A 25,573-nucleotide genomic window follows, 5' to 3' on the forward strand; every position below is an offset into this window, starting at 1 on the left:
GGCAAAGCCTTCCCTGCGGACTGAGATCAACCTGGTAGACTCAGTCCAGGTAGGTCCAGGCCCCTCCTCCCAGGCTGAGCCAAGTGATCCTGCATAGGCCCCAGGTTTCAAACAGCCAACTCATGCAATGAGCACAGGGCCTATTCCCACTACCTGGATGCCTCCCAAACAGATCAAGCCAATCAACTGTCTCACCCATTCAGAGGGCCTGATCCAGTTGGTGACCCCTCAGCCATTGGTTCATAGTTCATGTGTTTCCATTCGTTTGGCTAATTGTTCCTGTGCTTTATCCAACCTTGGTCTCAACAATTCTCGCTCATATAAACCCTCCTCATTCTCACTAATTGGACTCCCAGAGCTCCACCCGGGGCCTAGCCATGGATCTCTGCATCCAGTTCCCTCAGTCTTTGGATGGGGTTTCTAGCACGACAATTAGGGTGTTTGGCCATCCCATCACCAGAGTAGGTCAGTTCGGGCTGTATCTCGACCATTGCCAGCAGTCTGTTGTGGGGGTATCTTTGTGGATTTCTGTGGGCCTCTCTAGCACTTTGCTTCTTCCTATTCTCATGTGGTCTTCATTTACCATGGTCTCCTATCCTTTGTTCTCCCTCTCTGTTGTTGATCCAGCTGGGATCTCCCGTTCCCCTACGCTCTCTTTCCCTCGACCCTTGCCCTTCACTACCTCCACTCATGTCCAGGCTGTTCATGTAGATCTCATTCCATTTCTCTGTCATTGGGCGATACCCGTGTCTTTCTTGGGGTCCTGTTTTCCATGTAGCCTCCCTGGTGATGTGAGTAGCAGTCCAGTCATCCTTGTTCCACATCTAGTATCCTCCTATGAGTGAGTACATACCATGTTTGTCTTTCTGAGTCTGGGTCACCTCACTCAGGATGATTTTTTCTAGATCCATCCATTTGTCTGCAAACCTCATGATGTCATTGTTTTTCTCTGCTGAGTAGTATTCCATTGTGTATATGTACCACATTTTGTTTATCCATTCTTCAGTTGAAGGGCATCTAGGTTGTTTCCAGGTACTGGTTATTACAAACAATGCTGATATGAGCATAGCTGAACAAGTGCTCTTGTGGTGTGGTTGAGCATTCCTTGGGTATATGCCCAAGAGTGGTATAGCTGGATCTTGGAGGAGATGGATTCCCAATTTTCTAAGAAAGCGCCATATTGATTTCCAAAGTGGTTGTACAAGCTTGCATACAGTTCTGTAGTACAACTTGAAATCAGGGATGGTGATATCTCCAAAAGTTCTTTTGTTGTATAGAATTGTTTTAGCTATCTTGCTTTTTTTCATATGAAGTTGAGTATTGTTTTTTCAATATCTTTAAAGGATTGTTTTTGGAATTTTGTTGTGGATTGGGTTAAATCTTTAGATTGCTTTTGGTAAGATGGCTGTTTTTACTGCATTAACCCTTTCAGTGCATGAGCAGGGGAAAACATTACAGCTTCTATTATCTTCTTCAATTTCTTTCCTCAGAGAATTGAGATTCTTCTCATACATGTCTTCTACTTGCTTGGTTAGCATTAACCCAAAAATCTTTCATATTTTGTGGCTATTTTGAAGTTTGTTGTTTCTCTGATTTCTTTCTCAGCCCATTTGTTGTTTGTATAGAGGAGGGCTACTGATTTTTTTAAATTAATCTTATATTCAGCCACATCTCTGAATGTGTTTGTCAGCTACAGAATTTCCCTGGTAGAATTTTTGGGGTCGCTTGTAAATACTATCATATCAAATGCAAATAGCAATACTTTGACTTCTCCCTTTCCAGTATTTATCCCCTTGGTCTCATTATCACTCTAGCTAGAAAGTCAAGTACTATATTGAACAGATATGAAGAGAGTAGACAACGTGTCACGTTCCTGATTTTAGTGGAACTGCTTTAAGTTTCTCTCCATTTAATTTGATGATTGCTATAAGCCTGTTGAAAATTTCATTTATTATGTTTAGGTATGGCTCTTTATACCTAATCTCACCACAACTTTTTTTTTCATGAAGGGGTATTGATTTTATCAAAATCTTTTTCATCATCTAATGAAATGATGATTTTTTCCTCTTTCAGTTTGTTTATATGTCAGACTACAGTGACAGATTTTTTTGTATACTGAGCTATTGCTGCATCTCTGTCAATGAAGTCTACTTGATCATTGTGGATGATCATTTTGATGTGTTCTTGAATTTGTTTTTCAAGTATTGTATTGAGTATTTTTGCATCTATATTCATGAGGGAAATTGCTCTGTAATTCTCTTTCTTTTTTGAATATTTGTTTGGATTTTGTGTCAGGGTGACTGTGACCGCCTGAAAAGAATTTTACAATGTTCCTTCTGTTTCTATTCTGGGGGTAATTTGAGGAGTACTAGCTCTTCTTTGAATCTCTGTTAGAATTATGCCATAAACCCTCTATTCTTGGGCTTTTGTTAGGTTAAGTGACTTCTAATGATGGATTGTATTTCCTTGGGGGTTATAGGTCTATTGAAATTGTTTATCTCATCTGGATTCAACTTTGTAAGTGGTAACTATTGAAAAAATTTCCCTTAGATTTTCCAATTTTGTGGAGTACATGATTTTGAAGTATGACCTAGTGATTCTCTAGATTTCCTCTGTGCCTATAGTTATGTCCCACTTTTTGTTTCTGATTTTCATAATTTATATATTTTCTCTGTGTCTTTTAGTTAGTTTGCATACAGGTTATTCTATTTTATTCATTTTCTTAAAGAACTGTTTCATTGATTCTTTGTATTGTTCTCTTTGTTTCTATTTTATTTATTTCAACCCACTGTTTAATTATTTCCTGCCATCTCCTCCTCTTAGGTGTGTTTCCTTATTTTTGTTCTAGAGCTTTCAAACTGTGCTGTTAAATTGCTAGTATGATATCTCTCCTATTTCTGAAGACATTTAGGGCTGTGAACTTTCTTCCTAACACTACTTTCATTATGTTCCAGAAGTCTAAGTATGTTCTGCATTTGTTTCCATTTAAATTTAGGAAGTCTTTATTTTTTTTTTGTTTTATTTCTTCCTTGACACAGTGGTTGTTCACTTGGGAGTTTTTCAGTGTCCCTGAGTTTGTATGCTTTCTGTTTTTTTTTTTTTAACTCAGCATTAATACACGGTGTTTGGATAGGATGGGAGGGGTTATTTCAATTTTCTTGTGTCTGTTGAGAATTGCTGTGTGACTCAGTATGTTGTCAGTTTTGGAGAATGTTAGTGAGGTGCTGAGAAGAAAGCATATTCTTTTGTATTTGGGTGAAATGTTTTGTAGGTATCTGCTAGGTCCATTTGCTTCATAATGTCTATTAGCGCCATTATTTCCCTGTTGATCTTTTGTCTGGATGACCGGTCCATCAGCAAGAGTAGGATATTAAAGTCTCCAAATATTAATGAGTATAGTATGATGTGTTATTAGGCTTTAGTAATATTTATTCTACAAATGTGTTGCCAGAGTCATGGTGACTCTTCACATTAATAGAAATCCTACCTAGGACATCCCCTCTTTGAATTACATTTGCAGAAGCTTTGATTTGTCTTAGTTTTTAGCAGGCTTTTCATTTCACAAGTTATATAAACTATTCCCTTTATATCATTTGCATTTGGATCTGCTTATCTTTTTTTTTTTTTTAGTACAAGCCTTGATTCCAACATTAAATTTCTTGGTGCTCTTTTCTTCTCTCTTTGTCTCTCTCTCTCTCTCTCTCTCTCTCTCTCTCTCTCTCTCTCTCTCTCTCTCTTTCTCTGAGTGTATATGTGTGTGTGTATTTCTTTTTCCCACTTGTCTTTGATCATTGCAGACCTGCATAAAACTGATTGCTAGTCACAAACTGACAGAGTCAATATTATGCTATCCTGGAATCTCCTCTGCCAATGGAATTGGGCAGATTCTTAGAACAAGGGCAAAAAATAAGCCACAACCTTTGCCAAGATACCACAAGAATAAGAGCCAGCCCAGTTGTTAATATTGTTTCACAATCTTAAACCTCTTGAGCTGGACTCCCACAATCTACTTATCTCTCTCTCAGCAATACTCTCTTCCTAATCCCTCCTAGGATGTCTCAGTAATTTCTGCTTACTTCATTCAAGTACTTTACTAGTTCAAGGCCTCAAAATCATCCATACCCTTCCAAAGAAACAGCATGGTCAGGTATATCAGAGCAATAACCCACTCCCTGGTACCAACTTCTGGCATAGGTACTTGTCTATTGCTGTGATAAGACACCCTGACCAAGTCAGCTTACATAAGAGAGAATGGGCTTACATTTTAAGAGTGTTAGCATCTATGACCATCTTGTCTGGGAGCATGGCATCAGGCAGGCAAGTACGGTGCTGAGACCTTATGTCTTGTTCTACATTCATGAGAAAGAGAATGAGCTAACTGGGAATGAATGGACTTTGAAAACTCAAACCCAGCTTCCAGTCATGTGCCTCTTTCAAATGCTACACCTCCTAATCATTTCCAAACAGTTTCACCAATTTGGGAGCAAGTATTCAAATATATATGCATATAGTGGGCAGTGTCATTCAAATCACCACATTATCCAAATGAGAATTAGCAAAGTGCATGCAAAACACTTTCATAGCTAAGCATACCACAGGTAGGAAAGAAGCAGAACATGAAGTCTGAGTGCAATTCTTCTGGGATCTGGTGAATCTCAGTTAGTGACATGGTTTCTTTTGCTGTGAATGGAAATGGTCTCCATGCCTATATGTCAGCTATGTTAATTACTTGGTAAGCTTTCAAAGAAAATTATAATTGGCTGCAGGATCCTTCATAACTCAAGTGGTAAGGCCTATGAGGCAGAGCTTCTCCTGGATCCAACTTCACAGACCTTTCCTTTTTCAGAGGAAAATACCATGGATCTATGGTATCACATACAAGACTCCACAAAGCAAAAGCAAAATGGGCATATACTTATGTGCTTCAGCTGTGTATCTTTCTCTTCAATTCTTGAGCTTTCTCCAAATCAGTCAAACATAATGTCATTTTGCCTGGAATCCAAAGGCATGTCTACTGAATATAGTCTAAGATTGGATGAAGCTACAATGTTGTTGTAGAAGAATTTCTAAGTGGTCTTACTAAATAAAAACATGGAGCCAAATATAGGGGTGAAAGCCTTAGATCTGGGAAATATAGAAAGCCACCAACCAACCTTACCTCACCAACTCTACAGCTTCCAAATGCGAATTACTTCCTGTCTACCTGCACCTTTATTGCCTTGCTATTCTGCCCTCTCATTGGTTATCTTAGCCCAGCTACCGTACTTTCTCTTCCTACACAGCTCTGTCACTTTCTGTCTGTCTGTGTACAGACCTCCAGGTCTCTATGGTTGGTACTAGGATTAAAGGTGTATGTTACCACGCTTGGCTCTGTTCCCTAGTGTGGCCTTGAACACACAGAGTCCCTGCTTGCTAAGTAATAGGATTAAGGGCGTGTGCTGCCTGACTTCTTGTTTAATTAAAATGGCTGGCCTTCCTCTCCCCCACCCTGATCTTCAGACAAGCTTTATTTATTAATGCACAAATAAAATATCACCACATGTTTTTACCTTCTTTATTTTCTCAAAATCTACATCAAAGTACTAACACCTGTCTGTAACTTGACTTGGCCCCTGTTTTACAATCAACATTGAAAATTGCATTTCCTCACTTCTCTTTATTTTTATCATTAAATTGATTCTTTGTTTGTGTATATCTTTTGAGAATATTCTCTCCTCTGACTGATGCAAGTTCCCTCTTGTCAGGTCTTCCTACCTTGAGCACAGGGCGACTTAACATGACTGGGGCAATGAGGGGATGGAGAAAGGACAGATTTATATATATATATATATATATATATATATATATATATATATATATATATGATTTATACATTAAAGCAGATACCAGGTGGTCTCTATTCACTCAGATATAGAAGAACAACAAGCTGAAACCTAAGTGTTTTTCTCATGTACAGTGCAGGGGGCAAGGTTTAGATAGTCTCTTCACAGGTACCCTTTGTACGTGAATAGTCTCAGATTGCAGATCTCTGAGAAGAACACTATGGATGTTAGTTTCTGCACACACTGCCAACATTTGCAGTCAGACCAGAGGTAAGTTTTGACATTGCACTGAGCCTTACCCCAGCTTAAAGCTTTGTCAATTCCTATGGGTCTAAGGCACCTGTGTCCTCCATAAGGTCATGTACATGTCAAACAGTACATGTTTACTCAGGGATGGCTTCCTTATTTACCCATTCACTCAAGGATTCCTCTTCACTCACACAACATGGTTTTGGGGCTAACCTAAATTTGATCCTGTGCCATGGCCACTAATACTTGGCTTTAGAATAAAGTACTTTTTATCCATTTCAAGACTTTCTTCACCATCTTAATGGACTGACATCAACGAACATAATTGTTGTGTTTTTGTTTGTTTTGTTTCTCATTTGCGTCCCACGATATTCCCCTCTCTCTCCACATTTCTTTTTATTTTTTATTCATTTTACATACCAACCACAGATCCCTCTCTCATCCCTCCTCCCACTCCAGCTCCTGCCTTCCCACCTTATCCCATCCTCCAACAGAGGAAGTTCTCCCATATGGGGACAGCTAGGCCTGGTACATTCAGTTGATGCAGGACCAAGCCACTCCCCGCTTTATCAGAGGTGAGCACGGTGTCTGACCATAGGTAATGGGATCAAGAAAGCCAGCTCATGCACTGGAAATAGATTCTGATCACATTGTCAGGGGCCCCTCAAACTTACCTAGCTACACAACTGTCTCCCATATGCAGAGTGTCTAGTCTGGTCCCATGCAGGTTCCATAGCTTTCAGTCTAAAGTTCATGAGTTCAAGCTATACTACAGAGCATTAGTAATAAAAACCAGTTGGTATTAGCATAAAAACAGACAGGTGTATCAATGAAATTAAATAGAAAACCCAGGTATAAATCGACACACTTATGGACACCTATTTTTTGATAAAAAAAAAAAAAAGCCTGAAATATACAATGGAAAAGAGAAAGCATCTTCAAAAAATAGTGCTGATTTAACTGGATGTCAGAATGTAGAAGAATTCAAATAGATTCACGTCTATCACTCTGCACAAAACTCAAGTCCATGTGCATCAAAGACCTCAGCATAAAATCAGAGTGAATCTGACAGGAGAGAAAAGAGGGACAGCTTTGAACACATTTTTTCAGAAAAAAAACCTCACTGAACAGAACACCAATAGTGCAGGCACTAAGATAAACAATAAATGCACCTCATGAAACTGAAAAGTTTCTATAAGGAAAAGGACACCATCAATAGGACAAAACTGTAACCTATGGAATGGGAAAAGATTTTACCAACTCTACTTCTGCCAGAGGAGTAATATCCAAAATATATACAAAAAACTCAAGAAATTAGGCATCAACAATGCAAATAATCCAATTAGTTGGGGAACAGATCTAAACAAAATTCTCAACAGAAATCTTAATTGACCAAGAACCACTTAAATGATCAATATCCTTAGCTACCGGGTAAACATAAATCAAAACAACTGTGAGATTCCATCTTACAGCTGGCAGAGTGGCTAAGATCAAATGACAGCTCATAGTGGTTAGGATGTGTAGCCAGGGAATCACTCCTCCATTTCTGGTGGGAGTGCAAACTTGTAAAACCACTATGGAGATCAATATGGAGATTCCCCATAAAATTGGGAATTGACCTATAAGAAGACCCAGCTATACCACTCCTGGGCATATATCCAAAGGACTCTAAGGATACTTGCTGAACTATGTTCATAATAGCTTTATTCTAAATAGCCAGAAAATGGAAACAATCTAGATGTCTCTCAACCAAAGACTGGATTTAAAAAAAAAATGTGGTGCATTTATACAACGGCATATCACTCAGCTGTTATAGGAAATAACGCCATGAATTTTGCCAGGCAAAGGAATGGAACTTAAAAAGTCATCTTGAGTGTGGTAACCCAGACCCAAGAAGAAAAGTATGGTTGGTGCCTAACCCAATTGTCATCAGAGAGGCTTCATCCAGCAACTGATGGAAACAGATGCAGAGACCCACAGCCAAACATTAATCAAAGCTCAGGGAATCCTGTGGAAGAGGGAGAAAAAGGATTTTATGAGCTAGAGAGATCAAGAACATCATAAGAAAAACAATAGAATCAACTCATTGGGGCTCATACGAGCTCACAGAGACTGAACCAACAACCAGGGAGCCTCTGTGGGACCAACTTAGACCCTCTCCATATGTTATAGTTGTGAAGCTTGGGCTGTGGAACTCCTAACTGTGGGAGGAGGGGTTGTCTCGGACTCCTTTGCCGAATTTTGTCACCATTTTTCTCATACTAGATTTTATTGTCTAGCCTTAATAAAAGGGGAGGTGCCTAGCTTTATTGCAATTTGATATGTCATGTTTGGTTGATATACGTGGGATGCCTGCCCTTTTCTAGATAGAAATAGAGGAGTGGATGGGGGAGCAGAGTGGAGGTGGCAGGGGACTGGGCTCAGAGTAGGGAGGGGAAATCATGGTCAGGTTATAATAAGTAATAATGATAATAATAACAAAAATAAATTTGCATATTTTAAAAAAGCACCCAAAGGCCATCGATACAGTGATTGTTTCATGTAATCATGAGCATCTGCACTCTAATATGTAAGTTAAAGCCCCATCCAAGAGCCATTAAAGACCCCATCAATCTCAAAGACACCCCAATAATCCCATGTTATGATTAGCTATTGCTTTAATTCTATCTTTTGTAACAGTCTTAGGAATATCATCTACCATAATCTTCTTATGTTCTATTCATATGCTGACAATCCTATGATTTTCACATTAGTTTAAAAGGTCTTAGCGAACCCTTTTACAAACTCTTTTATTTTTGTTTTCTCTTCATTTTTCCAAAAAATAAGCTCAATGAAGAATGAGGGTTTTGGATTGCATGCTAATAGATCCCTAGTTTGCATTACATCATTGTCAAAGTAAGCATGAATGAGTGAAAGAATGAGTAAAGTATCATGTGTACAAATGGGAAAAGGAAGAGTCTAATATATTTTAAAAATAGAGAATTTCATTTCTTTTGTTATATCAGTATTTTCCTTCCAATAAACTCCATTTTCAAATGATGACAATCTAAAATAATATGACTTTAGAGATGTTTCCTATTAATAATTGTAAGATCTTTGTAACTGAGACAAGTACACAGTATTCTTAATTTGAGCAGAATTATGATAAAGTTAATATAGTCTAGTTCCATCCACAGTGTCAGAGAGAGAGAGAGAGAGAGAGAGAGAGAGAGAGAGAGAGAGAGAGAGAGAGCTAAAGATTTTAACTGTTGAAGAGGTTTACCCAGATTTTAAACACAGGCATAATCTCATCCTATTGATTACTCTGACAACTCCTTACTTAGTTCTTCTCATCCAAGATAAAGATACTAGGAACTAAAAGAGAAAGACAAAATAAAAGTCTCCTGCTGATCTAGGCAAAATGATGTTAAAGAAGAAAAGAAGTGAAACCTCCTTCTTGAAGATGATGCCTTTCAGAACTTAAGTTGTCTCCTGTTTTTGAACAGTGAATTTGATTCCCTGCAGTCAGCCTTAAAAACACATACAGAATACAAATTGTGTTGAGTTCTTTAAAGTGCAGAAGGTGAAGAGCTGTTGTTAGTTGGAGTTCTTCCAGAAGACAATTCTGTCTCAAACCGTGTTTGGTTCTTATGAGAGGTTAACTTCCCAGCATGAATATGACACTAAGAAGCTAATCATCAGTTTTCCTGTTTCCTGACGGAGCTTTCATCCACAGTTGAACTTTCTTCTTTTCTTTCAAACTACATTCTGCTGTAGTCCCTGCAGGAAAGTCAGATCCCTGTTGATCGTCCTCAGCTCAAGGAGAAGAGTTTAATCTTTATTTATAGCACTTGTTAAGTACCCACAGGACATAGTAAGGTCATGGTCCTAGCTAAGGCCTGAGACCTATCCAAGATATACAGAACTAATGCAACTTTTGCATCCTCTGGAAACTTATATTCTAAAGTATAGATTCAAGATACTTTGAAAATATAACTATTTATAATAAAATGGTCAGGGAAAGTGTGTCTGAGCAAGAAATGTGCTCCAGTGAATTCTACTGGTCAATCAAGTAGAAACTGAGCATTGAAGCCAGTTGCACAGAATCAGTACAAAGCATTTTGAGTTTCTATCTTCACAATCTTAAAAATGGAGTGCTCTTAACATTCTCTAGATATTAGTAACCATGGAGAAGCATTCAAAACTATAGAATCAGACCTTAGCTTAACAAATCAAAATCTCTGCTGATGTCATCCAGACTTTAAAAGCAAAACAAAAACCCTTATCCTATATATCTATTTCTGGGACTCAATTATATAAAGTATACCCACTTCATATAAATACAACTACATTACACAACTTTGAACATCTATTACAACAAGAGAATCAGTCATGTCATTGGCAAAAGAATCATACCATTATTTATTACAAGATATTTTCTAAGGGAATTAAATACTAATCAACTGAGAAATTCATAAAAATACAGTAAAAGGGCCTAATTAAATATTGTTCACCTAACTCAAAATTTGGGACAAGTCTCATCCTATTATGTGGAAGTAATAGTTCTTTCTTTTTTTAACATTTTTTAAAATGTTTGTATGAATGTTTGTGTGTCTATATGTGAGTATGTCCATATGAGCACAGGTGCTCAAAGCAGCGAGAGAGCCTTTAATCCCCTGCAGCAAGTTATTGGTGGTTGAGAGTCAAATGACATCTGTACTGGGAACTAAACTTGGATCTTTTGCAAAAGCAATATATGTTCTCCACCACTGAATCATCATCTCTCAAGCAGGCAATTATTTCTAAGATGTGAAAATATATGGTGATGAATGTCATCACATTCCTCTTATAAATACTGAATTTGATCTTCTGTGTCTGAACAAAAATCTCTGGAAAACTCCAAGTAGTTCTATTTCTAATAATCTCTTAGGTATGGGCTACAGAAATGGTTTCAGAGTCCAGTGTAAAGACTGCTCTTGTAGAACCCCTGAGTTTGGATCCCTGTAGCATGAGTCTTAAAAGTTCTTATTAATAAAATCAAACCTGAGCCAGATAATGGGATGAACACTGGAAGGTCAGAAAGACAGAACAAGCCACAGCTAACCTCACCTGGCCAACTTCTCAGCTGGTCTTGTTTCCTCAGACTGGAAGCTTCTGTGTCCTCATCCCAATGGCCCTCAGCTGAACTGCTGCTCGAAATCCTGAATGCCTAACCAGCCAAATGCCTAACCAGCTAAATGCCTAACCAGCCAAATGCTTCTAGTTTCTGGTCCTCACGCCTTATAAACTTCTGCTTTCTACCACCACTCCCTGGGATTAAAGGCTGCTTTCTTGTATTAAAGACGTGAGTCACCATGCCTGGCTGTTTCCAATGCGGCCTTGAACTCACAGACCTTCAGAGGGATTTCTGTCTCTGGAATGCTAGGATTAAAGGCGTGTGCTAACATTTTCTAGCCTAAGTATCTTGTGGCTTTTCTGTTCTTTGACCCCAGATAAGTTTATTAAGGTACACAATATTTTGGGGAACACAATACCACCACAGATCCCAGCAGCCACATTGGGTGACAGACACAGTCAGCCTCTTGACTTCTAATGCCTTCTTTTGGCCTCTGTATAAATCAATACTCACATTCACAGTCAAACAATTAAAAATAAAAATAAATCTTCAAAAAACCCAATCGTTTAGGTAACTCTGATTTACATTAAAGTTTAAGAACAACAGGGCCATCTTACTCTTTAAATTACACCAGCCATAAAACAACAAATAAGAAAAGAAACTAAAAATTTCTAGAGATGTAATATAACATCACGTGAAATTAATGGTTTAAAAGACACAAAGTTCTTTGAAACATCATCTTCAGTGGAAGTGGTGCTTTGTAAACTAAAATTTTCTCTAGACACTTAGCTTGGAAAACAAGTGACAAGAGATACTATACTTCAAAGAGTTTCATAACTTACTTACATTATGTAAATAAGTCATAGACAAACAGTTTTAATGACACTTGTAATAATAATGGCTTCAAGATATAAAGATAATTTCTGAGTGCTAGTGGAATACCTAAACTAGGAGAAGTAAATTATCATTTAAAATGAGATAGAAAATGCTGTGTAATTTTCTATCTTACTGATTAAATAAAACTCAGGAAGATTGCATGACACATTCTTTAAAATATATTTTAAAGAGAATAAACTTTTCTTCCTCTACTATTAGCGTGAATATGTCATAAAAAGTACCTTTCTCAATACCAAATGGCGAGTTTTGAAAAAAATACATATAAGTAACATCACAGACTGAATAGGTTGTACTTCTGTAATTATTGTATATATAAATATGTGTGTGTATGTGTGTGTGTTTGTGTGTGTATGTATGCAATAACAATTAATGAAAATGGAGACAATGACTTTGAAAACCAGCAAGTTATGGTATATGAAGGAATTTGGAAAGAGGAAAGGAAAGGGTGAAATGGTGTAATAATATTTTAACCTTAAAACAAAAAATTAAAAATAAGACCTTTTCATTCTAAAATTCCCAACAAAGGAAAATGGTACAAAGATAGTAAAAAGTACTAGAGATTTTGCGACTTTCACACAAATGATAGACAAGTGATTTCATGCATATCATCTATTGAAGTTGTTTTGCATATAAAAGTGAGTTTCCCCAAGCTCTCTTTCCCTTGATCCTCGACCTTCATTACCCCCACTCATGTCCAGGCTGTTCATGTAGATCTCTTCCAGTTCTCCATCATTGGGTGATCCCCGTGTCTTTCTTGGGGTCCTGTTTTCCAGGTAGCCTCCCTGGTGATGTGAGTAGCAGTCCAGTCATCCTTGTTCCACATCTAGTATCCTTCTATGAGTGAGTACATACCATGTTTGTCTTTCTGAGTCTGGGTCACCTCACTCAGGATGATTTTTTTCTAGATCCATCCATTTGTCTGCAAACCTCATGATGTCATTGTTTTTCTCTGCTGAGTAGTATTCCATTGTGTATATGTACCACATTTTGTTTATCCATTCTTCAGTTGAAGGGCATCTAGGTTGTTTCCATGTTCTGGCTATTACAAACAATGCTGATATGATCCCAACTGGATCAAGAACAGAGAGGGAGAACAAGGAATAGGAGACCATGGTAAATGAAGACCACATGAGAATAGGAAGAAGCAAAGTGCTAGAGAGGCCCACAGAAATCCACAAAGATACCCACACAACAGACTGCTGGCAATGGTCGAGATACAGCCCGAACTGACCTACTCTGGTGATGGGATGGCCAAACACCCTAATTGTCGTGCTAGAAACCCCATCCAACTACTGAGGTATCTGGATGCAGAGATCCATGGCTAGGCCCCGAGTGGAGCTCTGGGAGTCCAATTAGCAAGAATGAGGAGGGTTTATATGAGCAAGAATTGTTGAGACCAAGGTTGGATAAAGCACAGGGACAAATAGCCAAACGAATGGAAACACATGAACTATGAACCAATGGCTGAGGGGTCACCAACTGGATCAGGCCCTCTGAATGGGTGAGACAGTTGATTGGCTTGATCTGTTTGGGAGGCATCCAGGTAGTGGGACCAGGCCCTGTGCTCATTGCATGAGTTGGCTGTTTGAAACCTGGGGCCTATGCAGGATCACTTGGCTTGGTCTGGGAGGAGGGGACTGGACCTACCTGGACTGAGTCTACCAGGTTGATCTCAGTCTACGGGGGAGGCTTTGCCCTGGAGGAGGTAGGATTGGGGGGTGGGCTTGGGGGAAGGTGAGGGGGGCCATAGGGGAGAGAACAAGGAAATCTGTGGCTGATATGTAGAACTGAATTGTATTGCAAAATAAAAATAAAAACTAAAAAAAAAGAATTTAACATAAAAAAGTGAGTTTCTAGCTATGTGGTCATTCACTCCTGTAATATGTAATCCTCCAGCTGTAATTTGTGAAGTTTGGGATTACAAAAGTGTTTCAATACTCCTGGATATACATTTAAAATTAAGTTAATTTTTAGGAAAGTAAAACCTTATAATATGATTTTAAAACATTTTGTATGTATGAATGTTTTTCCTACTTCTATGTGCAACATGTACATTTCCTGTTCCAGCAGTGGAAGTTAGAAGAAGCCATTAAATCCTATTCAACTAGAATTATGGATATGTGTGAGACTTTATGTGGTTGTTGGGAAACAAATCCTGGTCCTGCACATGAGGATAAAATGAAATTAACATTTGAGTCATATGTGTAACCCCTATATTTCATAATTTTTAATTGCATACAATTAATGTGCTAGATTTTCTAAATTCTCTCCTGCTGAAGGATTTTGAAAAAAAAAGTTCAAAATTTAGCTCATAGTTATGTTTCTTATATGTGTACTGTATTAATAGTATTCACTCCCTCTAACCCAGTGATACTCAATGTTTGGTCTTGATCCCTTGGGGGAAGAACCATCTTTTTACAGGGGTCACCTAAAACCACCAGAAAACACAGATATTTACATTATGCTTCATAACAGTAGAAAAACTGTAGTTATGAAGTAGCAATGAAAATAATTTATGGTTACAGATTACCACAACATGAGGAACTATATTAAAGGGTAATGGCATTACGAAGGTTGAGAATCATTGCCCTAACCCATCTTCTAAACCTTTGATTCATCTCAAATTTATGACTTTTTTAAAAAGTATTTTTACAGATATAAATACAAACTATCTATGTATACCTAGAAAGCTTAACTTACATGGCTACAAGTTTGACTATCATAGAATATTATTAATCTGTATTTTTTAATTATCCATTAAAATCTAAATGAGTTACATAAACATAATACCTCAAACAAGAGTAGAAATATATTTACAGTGTAATAAAATTAAGTTTGAACTTGTATCAATAACTAAAATCCATAGCAATGTAAAACATGTCTAAACAAGTTATTACTCTTTAAAAGTAGGCTCATTAATCTACCCTTTCATCCTATAATATCTATCCCCTTTTCTTATTTAGAAAGAGATTACATTTATAATCACCTGCTTTAAAAAATATATTGTTTTTTCTCTGTCCCACAGCAGAGGGCTCTTCTGATATGGGACACAAGAATCTCTCAACCTTTTCTTTTAGGAATATGCTTGGGTTTAGAGAAGGAGTGAGCCAATTCCATCTCCAAAGCCAACTTGGTATATTTGGGAATTTGTTTGTAACTTCTCTTACTACTTCCTGCTGGAGGGGGGGGCGCTGTATCTTATGGGGACACAAAGAAAATTTTAGGCTTACAGAGTAGTCCTTGAGGCTGTATTGTCTGAGACAGTTGCCTTGAAACCATTCTGGATGTTAGATCATCTGAGCCATGGTGTCATTAGAGACCTTTCAGGGGGTCTTGGCTGATCAAACCTGATGTATCTTAATCTAGGACAAATCCATAGCTATAGCTAGAGTTATCCTGCCTAGCCCACAGTCAGAACAAATCTCTCTCACTCGCCAGTCCCACAGCTGCTTAGACCCAACCAAGTAAACACAGAGACTTATATTGTTTACAAATGTATGACTGCAGCAGGCTTCTTGTTATCTAGTTCTTACATCATAAATTAACCCATATCTATTAGTCTATAAATTGCCATGTGGCTTGTGGCTTACCAGTATCTTAACATCTTCTCATGGCAGTGGCTGGCAGCGTCTCTTTGCCTCAGTCTTCCTGTTCCCAGAATTCTCTTCTCTGTTTGTCCCACCTATACTTCTTGCCTGGCTACTGGCCAATCAGCATTTTATTTATACAGAGCAATATGCACAGCACATAGCCTCTTGCTTTCTGTGGAAACAAAAGAAGAGCCTCCTTTCCAAAGCAACATATCCTTAGATCCAAATTTTGAAGTCAAGGTACCTTTAAAATATACATATTGGTTTAACTCAACTGCCTCTAAAATCAAATGTCTTTCTGCAGTTAAAAATTTCAAAGACAACACAATCCAGATTCTATGTGTAATATCCATCTTTACATGGCTTATTTTTTATACTACCTTTAGTGTCTCTTTAAAAACTTTAATTTTTAAAACTATTTCTTTATATTACCATATATATTCATTCTCTCTTCCATGCCTATGGACATTTTTACACATAATGTAAACCACTCCATCTGAATCTGCCTTATTGTGAATCTAATGCTTTAAACTGCAGTGATTAGTACTAAATGACTCCATCCTCCTCAGCTTTCCAAAATAGCAATAACACATTTACAGCCAGCTTTGGAGGAACCATACTCACCACTGAACTCTGGGAGGCAATGAGTCTATGCCTCTATCAAAGCAACGTGTAGCCCCAAAAACTCTCTCTCAACTCTCTCTCTCTCTCTCTCTCTCTCTCTCTCTCTCTCTCTCTCTCTCTCTCTCTCTCTCTCTCTCTCTTTGTAGCAAATCGTATATCCACCATGTGTCACCAACCTGCCATAATGTAGCCCAAGCATGCAGGCATGCAGGCTGTGGCTAACTTGAGAGAGACAACTAGGCAGCTGTTTTTAGCTCCATTTTAGAATCTTCTTTCTCAGGTTTTGGGTGGAAATTCTTGTCCCCCATTCTGGCACCATAGATGGCTAGCTGAGATGATCCAATTTCACAGACTACTTGAACAAGGACTTGAGATAAGCACTGGACTTTTGCATTATGCACAGAGTGGACAAGAAAGGCTATAGCTAACTTTCCTAGAATTTGACAATTAACCCAAAATTTTCCTTTCAGAATAAAGGTGTCATTGCCCATATCCAGCAGGAAGCAATTTTAAGAACACAATGCCCACATTCCCAAAGAGGTGGTTTGGAACATGTGGTTTTTGGTCTTTTAATGGATTTTGGGTCTGGGATAATTTTCATTGTTTATGAGGGTTGGTAACAAGTTTTTCTTAAGGGTTAGGGAAAGGGCTAAGCAAAGGAGATTAGATTTAAGATTCTTGTTTAAAAAAAGATATATAGAAATGATAGAATATAGGGTAGATTATTGAATCTACTCTGAAATTAAAGAGAAAATATAGATACGATATAGATTAAAAAGATGGATTATTGAATCTACTTTTAAAAGAAAATTACTAGTTTTAAATATTTTACATTGGATTGGATGTTTGTATATTATATACAAATTATATATATATATATATAATTGATATTGATATTGTTAGAAAATGCTATATGTATATTTCTAATCTTGTTCAAGATATTGTACTTATACAGTTCATTTAACAATGTAATGCTAGTTGCTAATCCTTGAATATTATTATTACCAACTATTAGGAAAAAAAGAAATGAAAATTAGTAGTTAGACATTACAATAGAACTTGTAGTCATATTAGGTATGTTTTCAAGATTGAGCAGATATATTTTAGATAGACAGGTCATCTTCAAACCCTTCAGAGATCTACAGAATATGGCATTTAAAATGTTCTAATAACTTAGAAAATTTTTCTTTTTTTATGACTATGAGACATGTCAGCTCCTGGCAGTACCAATCTACTTTACAGAAAATATGGGCATTGAAGAAACTGCAAATGGAGTTAACTTTCATTGTGGCAAAAGTTAGCCATTGGACAACAAAGTATCCTCGAACCAACTGCTGACAAATAGGACAAAATGGACAGACAGGACACAAAACAAAGGACTACCAGTTCTTGCCAAGAGAAGTGTGGTTGTGGCTCTAACAACAGGCATCTTCTGAGGCCAGAACAATATGGCACCATCCCTGATGTGGCCTTTGCAATCTGGAAAACGTACAGTGTCCCTTTCTTTGAAGGCAGCTGAACTGGCAGTGTACTGATGGGTTCTGACGTGCAGTGCAATGGTAGCTGAAACAGTTATTCTTGAAAGAGTAACTAAGCTGACAGAGTCTCACCTCTCAATGGTAGACTGACATTTAATAAATGTGATGAAGCCACCCACAAGCTGAGAAGAATGGGATGCAGAGAAAAACAGGATGCCGGGATAAAGCCACCTACAAGCCAAGAAAAATGGACAGGCTGAATTCCAAAAACATCAACAATTTCCAGAACTTAAAATCCTGAATAATGACAGGACACTAGCAGAATTCAGGTGTTTCTAATACATGGGTTACTCTCACCAAATGTAAGATAGAACTGTAGGCCTTGTGTACATCCTACTTCACGAATAAATCTGTCAGATATTTTAAGCCTATAGGTTGAAGATGATGCCTCAACATTGCGGAGAAACCTCAGGTGAATGTCCAGGCAGCTGGCTGTTTCTATGAACTCACAATGTTTTTGGAAGCTGCTTGCATGCACTTCCTGTTTTATTAGGTAATATTATTTCCTTCTTGGGTCTCTGAGGGAGTTGAAGATTAGGTAGTTATAATTATAGTTATTTGAAGTTTAGATAGTTATAGTTATAAGTTATAGTTAAAGATTAGATAGTTATAGCTACAGTTTTCTTTGTTAAAATTTTCAAAAAAGAAACTCACTAAAGAGGTGTAAGTGTATAAATTTAAAATACATTATAAGATAGTTCTCTGTTAGTAATATAAGTTAGGTTAGAAAGTGAATCAGGTACATTTTGGACTTACCAAAATAGGATAGATAATGGAATATTTTCTCTGAGTTTGTCAAATGCAAATGGACTAGACTTTGTTTAGGTATTTATTGCTTGTATATATTATATGCATAGTTATTGTACATAGTTTTTTCTTATATTAGTTATAACTTTTTTTCCTTTTTCATATTTATTAGAATAGAAGGGGGAAATATGGTGATATTTTATTTGTGCTGAAATGTGATTTTATTTGTATGTTAATAAATAAAGTTGCCTGGGCATCAGAGCTAAAAGCAAGCCATTTAGCAGAAGTCTGGCAGTGGAGGCACATGCCCTTAATCTGATCACATGGCAAGCAGATTCTCTTGTTGTCAAGGACACAGCCAAATGGTGACCTTAACCTTTAATCCCAGTACCAACCATAGAGACCTGGAGTCTGTATAGACAGACAGTGATGAGGAAGTCATGTGGTTGGGTTTAGAGCCAATGAGAAGGCAGAACAGAAAGGCAATTAAAAAGTCAGGTCACATAGGAGAAGGTTTCTTTCTCAGGGGAAGTGACAGCAGTGAGTGATAAGCTAAAGGGAGTCATGGCTCTTGCTCTGATCTCTTATTTTTTTAACTCTGTATTTGGCTCTGTGTTTCTTGTTTACTAAGACCATTTAGAATTTCATTTACATGAGCTATATCTTGAGAAGTAAAATTGCAGGATATTAACTCCTTTGTAGACAAATGATTTGCAAATGAGGGTTCCTTTTAAAATTGTGGGGCCTGCCTTCACTGTGAAGAAAATTTAAAAATGGTATATGATCACACTTGCCTATCCTTATTTTTATTGTTTGTACTTTTGCTATGTTCTCTCTAAAATTAATATAAATAAATAAATGTCATGGTTTCTCTGTGATTTGTATTTCTTATAATGTTGCAATGCACATTTCATGTCTAACATTTTAAATTTTTGAGATTATATTGATGCATGATATGAGTCCAATTCCATTGTTTTCAGGGGGACATGAAGTTATCCTTGCATCATTTACATTAATTTGGTATTTCCCCATTGTTTTCTCTCAATAACCTAACAGAAAATCAAAGGCTCATTCCACTGTTCCTTTTTTGTTTATATCTGATTTTATACGTGTAGCTGTTTATAATGTTTTATTTAATAGGTATTTGTAATATGTTTTGAAGCTTGAGAATGTAAGGCCTCCCTATTTGATCTTATTATTCCATCTATGTTGATGACTCTTCCTTTTGTGGTTCTACACAAAAGTTCTTTTTCCTTTTATGTAGTTAAAGATATCATTGTGATTTTAGTAGTGATTACATTCAATCTACAGATCTTGCATCATATAAGCATTTTAATTGGCAATCCTTCTAATAACATGAAGATAGCATATCTTACATTTATTTTTATCTTCATACATTTTCATCATCCATATTCTATAATTTTTCTAATGTAGAACTTCCACTTCTTTGGTTAAACTTATTGCAAAGTATTTTTATTTTTAATTAATCTGAAATAGGTCTTGTAATTTCCTTTTTGGATGTTCTTTGACTGTGTATAAATTCAAGTGCTTTTTACAAGTCTGTTATATATTCCACAATTTTTATAAAGCCAATTATGCTACATGATTTTTTGGAATCCACAGAAATTTCACAAATGTAATAACTTCATCTAGTGACAAATTTGATTGCCCCACTTTGTGTAAGATTTGGATGTCATTTATATGTTCTATCATCAAATTTCTCTATTTAAAGTTCTATGTTGAGTAACAAAATTGGCAATCATCACCTTTCCCTTGTACTAACGAGATTGTGGGGAAAGCTTTATATTATCCTTCATTGATTTTTATATTTGCTGTGGAATTTCTATGTACGACCTTTTTTTCTTTTTCTTTTTCTTTTTTTCAAGACAAGGTTTCTCTGTAGTTTGGGTGTCTGTCCTGGATCTTGCTCTGTAGACCAGGCTGGCCTTGAACTCATAGAGATCTGCCTGCCCCTGCCTCCCGAGTTCTGGAATTAAAGGCATGTGCTACCACCACGCAGCAATGACCTTTCTTTTTTTATGGTTATTTTTCAATATCCATTGATCTAAGGTTTTTTTTTTCTTGGTTTGATTTGTTTTATCCTGAATGGATGCTGAGATTAATCAAAAGTCTTATTCATACCCATTAGGATGACATCAAAAGCCATTTTATACATGTTACGATGAGCATGCATTTTTATCTTTCATTATTTTTAATAAACAGTAGTATAAAACTTTATAAATATAATGATATATAAAAATTAACCAGACTAAAAACCTGGTTTACATACTTTATATATTTGTACACTGGGTGAAGGTGTTTTGCTAAAATTGATATAATAAAAAGCTAAACAGCCAATAATTAGGCAGGATGTGTAGGCTGGACTTCCAGGCAGAGAGAGGAAGTAGGATGAGGAATCTTGTTGCATGATAGAAGTGCAAGGAAACACAGAAGAATCAACATGGGTGGTAGATTATAGAACATAAATTAATATAAATGTATAAAATAAAAACATAAGTAATATAAATTAATATAAATTTATGTTATAAGAGCTAGTTGATACAAGCCAAAGCTAAAAGCTGCGCTTTAATAATTAATAAGAATTCTCCATGTCATTATTTGGGAACTGATGATGCAGAGAAAGACTTACTACACATGAAGTCCAATGTGGAGGCACAAATATCCAAACTTAGGGCCTGATAAAGCTAAGAAAAGTTCTGGACAAGGAGTCAGGTATGGATTCCTACTCTTAAACTCTCTCAGACAGTCTGGTGCATGGCAGCATCCTAGCCACTACCTGCAGGTTGGATCCAACGACTAGCACCATGCACCAGCGCCATGCACTAAGATGAGAGGTGACAGCTAACACAGCCAATTAAAACTTGTCTCCTGCCACCAGCGATCACTGTAGGCACTTAGTAAAGCCAGGTCCAAACACAGAAATCCTCTAAAAAGTATGTTTTAAAATGTGCTTAGATTTTGAGGAAAGAAAAGAATATGGATATAGACAGTCATAGAAAAATAAATAAATGGTTAAAAATAATAAAGTAAAGTCTTTAAAGAGAGTTTAAAATAACATAGAAAGAATAAGCCACATAAAGATGGGAAATATACACTGTGCCTGGATCCTGTACGGCACTTTTTTTACTTTGATTTTTTTAAAATCCTAATGTACAAAAACCAATAGCTCCTGAGAGACATTGGATTATGAAAACTACTAAAGTAAACAACCTATATATTTTTAGAATGTCTTAACTTCTAAATGGAAGTCAGAATATGTTGCATTGGGGGAGAGGTTATGCCTTTTTTCCATAGGAAACAAAAAGTTATGGTTCTCTTCAAAATTAATAAAGATCAGATTCGATCCGTGGAGACATAATGAGGATCTTTGTTACAGGAATGAGGGAAAAAGTCAAGAAATGCTATAAGACAGGTGATGTATAAGCTGATCCCTTGATATACGAACAGCTCTGGGACTGGATGAGACATGATAAATCTTGTTTGCTACAGAGTCCTCATGATTTATGATTACATGTCATCCTTTCATATGGCATAGATAGAGGTTTGGTTATACAGTCCAAACAAACTTATAAACTTTACAGATGTGTTTTGTCTGATCAAACATAAGACAAAACATCATCTTTAACTGAATTGTGCACACTGCACATTCCTTACTTTTTTAATGTAGATATGTTGCGTTTGAAAGTTTATATGTTTTTAGAGAAAAAGAAGATCAGATACCAATAAAGACAAGTAGTCCAGGTGATCAAACCTATCAGAATGCCTCTGTTGCAGTTTTCTCAAAAATCTTCATCTGAATATCTTCAAAGCTGCTAGCTGAGATGATTGTCAAGTCAAGACCTCAGATATACTCTAGTTTCCCATCACACAGAGAGTAAATAAAAATATATATATATATCTAAATACTTGACCATTACCCTAATTTACTCAGGGTACCCCAAAGATGACATCACCACCACAAAACAGGAAGCAGTCTAGAGAACACAATGATCACATTTTCAAGAGGATGAGGCAGGTGGTTTTTTGTTATTCATTGTGATATGAATGTTTGTCATCATTTATGGGCATTCATTACAAGTTGTTACTGGTCATGGTAAGGGAGAAAATCAAGCAATGGTGGTTAGATTCAGCAATCTCTTTCTGAAAAGAGAAAGAGACATATAGAAATGATGGAAGGGTAGATGATTGTATATATTTTCAAAGTAAAAAAATGAAAACAACTACTAGTCTCAAATATTTTACATGGGTATGGATTTTTGTAGATTCAAATTTAAGGTTACTTTGTTAGAACATACTCTATATATTTCTACTTTTATTTAAGATATTTTTGTATATTGATATGAATTTAAGGTTATTGGTGTTTATACGCTTCTATTCTTATTTGAAGTATTGTATCTATGCAGCTCATTTAAAAATGTAAGGTTCTAGTTCTTGAAAGATATTTAGGATTATTAAGGAATACAGGGTAGTAGTTAGTCATCTATAATAATCAAATGTGTAGTCATGTTTCATATGTTTTCCAGGTCAAATAGAAAAATATTTTAAATAGTCTTCAAACACTTCAAAGGCATAAAGAATATGACATTTAATATATTTTAGTAACATAAGGCTTTTTATGACAGTGAGAAATGTCTGCTCCTGGCAGCACCAAGTTACTTCAAAAAAGGATGATGGGCATTGAAGAACCTCCATATGGAGTTTCCTTTCTCTATGGTAAAGCTAGCCATCTGAGCAAGAAACTTCCCTTGCCTCAACTGCTGACAGTATGCTGTCCAAAGTAGATAACCAGGATACAAATGAAAGGTGACTGCCAAACTTTGCCAAGACAAGGTAGGACATTCTGTCAAAAATTTCCTACTTCACAAAAAAGTCTGTCAGATATTCTATGCCTGAAAACTGAAGATTGGTGCCCTAAAATTGCTTAGGAACCTTAGGGTGACTGTCCAGAAAGCCAGATGTCTCTGTCCTTTCTTAGTTTTGAAAGTTGCTTGCTCTGTATTTCCTGTTTAATTAGTTAATCCTTTATCTTATTTTGGGTCTCAGATGAGGTTCATAATGAGAAAAATATAATGTTACAGTTTTCCTTGTTACAAAAATCAGGAAAGAAATTTACGTAAGGGTTATAAAGTTTGTAAGGCTGAGAAGCATAAAAGCTTAGGTTGTTTATCTAAAACAATGTTTTAAGGTGTATAAAACAATTTTTTCAGATGGTAATGCAAATTATGATAGGAATTGGTTTTGTTATAAAACTTAGGACTCACTAAGAGAGGAGAGAAAATGTAGTACTTTCTCCAGATTTGCCAAATACTAATGGACTAGATATTGTAAATGTAATTCTTATCTGATAATTTTTCTTGTTTTACATATTTTTACCATGTCAGAGATAAAACCTTTTCTTTTTAGACAAAAGTGGGAAATGTGGGATATTTGTACACTGTGTGAAGGTGTATTGCTATGATTGTTGTAATAAAAAGCTTGATGTTCAAAAGCTAGGCAGGAGTTATATGTGGGACTTCTGGGCAGAAAGAGGAAGTAGAAAGAGGAACTTGGGCACACAAGAGAGATATGAGAAGACACAGAGGAAGCAGGATAGGTGGTACATGATAGAATGTAGGTTAATGTAAATGGATTAATTTAAGTTATAAGAGCTAGTTGAGGCAAGCCTAAGCTAAAGGGTAAGCTTTCATGATTAATAAGAAATTTCTGTGTCATTATTTGGGAGCTGGTGGTACAGAGAAAGACTTATTACAATACATCTCAATGAAATTCAATACAATTACTCTTTTAATTTGATATTGGAGCAGGGATGGTGATGTTAGCTGAGTTCATTCATTGGGACTAAGAAACATCGTTCTGTGAATGATGTAAGACTAGAAGATGAAAAGAGAAAAAAGATATTGAAGCAGTCTTAAATTTATCAAGAAGGATGTCACTGGATTAGAAGTCAACCATGGACTCTGGGTTAGGTGTTCTATGGAGGCTCTTGTATCCTCTAATTATCTTTATTATCCAGCACAAAGTTTTGACCCTGAGCTTGCCTTTTTCTCTCTACCACTTTTCCCGGGAGAAAGAATATTGTCCTCTTAGGAAGCCTGTCTCTGCTTTTCTTATCTGCCTATATCCTATTAACATCCTCTCATTCACATTTTTCAGAGATCAACAAGGAGAGAGGAAAGATGAAGGATGGGGCAACATTCAGAGCATTTCCAAGGAGGGTCAGTCTAAATGACCATGATAAGACTTAGTTGATGTCATATATATGGAGCACAAGGAAGCTGTTTATTTAGGTTGTGTCCTTGGATTGTGATTTGTGGGTTATGTAGCATTGGTATCATACATAATGTAATACTGTCAGTATTACTATAATTCTTACTGAGAGTCAATAAGAGAGTTGGAATAATTTTGCCTAGGTCAAAGGATGAGAATAAGCAAGAAAACTATCCCAAGAAGACTTTTCATGTTCTATCATAGTTGTTAAGAAGGTATATGATTTGATGTGCCCTCATTGTGCACTACAAGATGTACACCATTGGTAATTCCATTAGTCTGCCTTAAGAATATAAGTTTTGAGTTTTTCATCTCCCAGTTCAGGTTTAGAGGTTGGCCATTGGGTCTCACTTATTACAGTCTCCCAGGAAATGCTAAGAGACAGGATCAGACAAAGGGGCATTTGATATCTATAATGTCATAAGTATTATTTGAGAGATTAAAATGTAACTGTATAGTTATCTGTTTGTTAGAAAAGACTCCTGCAGAAGGGTTGAACTACCTAGAAAATTGACAAGATATATCAGTAAAAGAAATTCTCTCAATGAAAATGAGACAAATTATCTTATGGGTTATAACACTATGAGCTAAGCTTGAATATAATTTGGATTACATTCTTATTCAGGATATACCTAGATATCAATATCTAATTGACAATTTGAGACAATAATAAAATTCCATTAGGTCTTGTGTTATAAGCTTTCTTAGCAACACCTCAATGGG

This window comes from Peromyscus californicus, unplaced genomic scaffold (assembly GCF_007827085.1).
Source record: "Peromyscus californicus insignis strain IS unplaced genomic scaffold, ASM782708v3 Scaffold_10__1_contigs__length_136768540, whole genome shotgun sequence".
Lineage (NCBI taxonomy): Eukaryota > Metazoa > Chordata > Mammalia > Rodentia > Cricetidae > Peromyscus > Peromyscus californicus.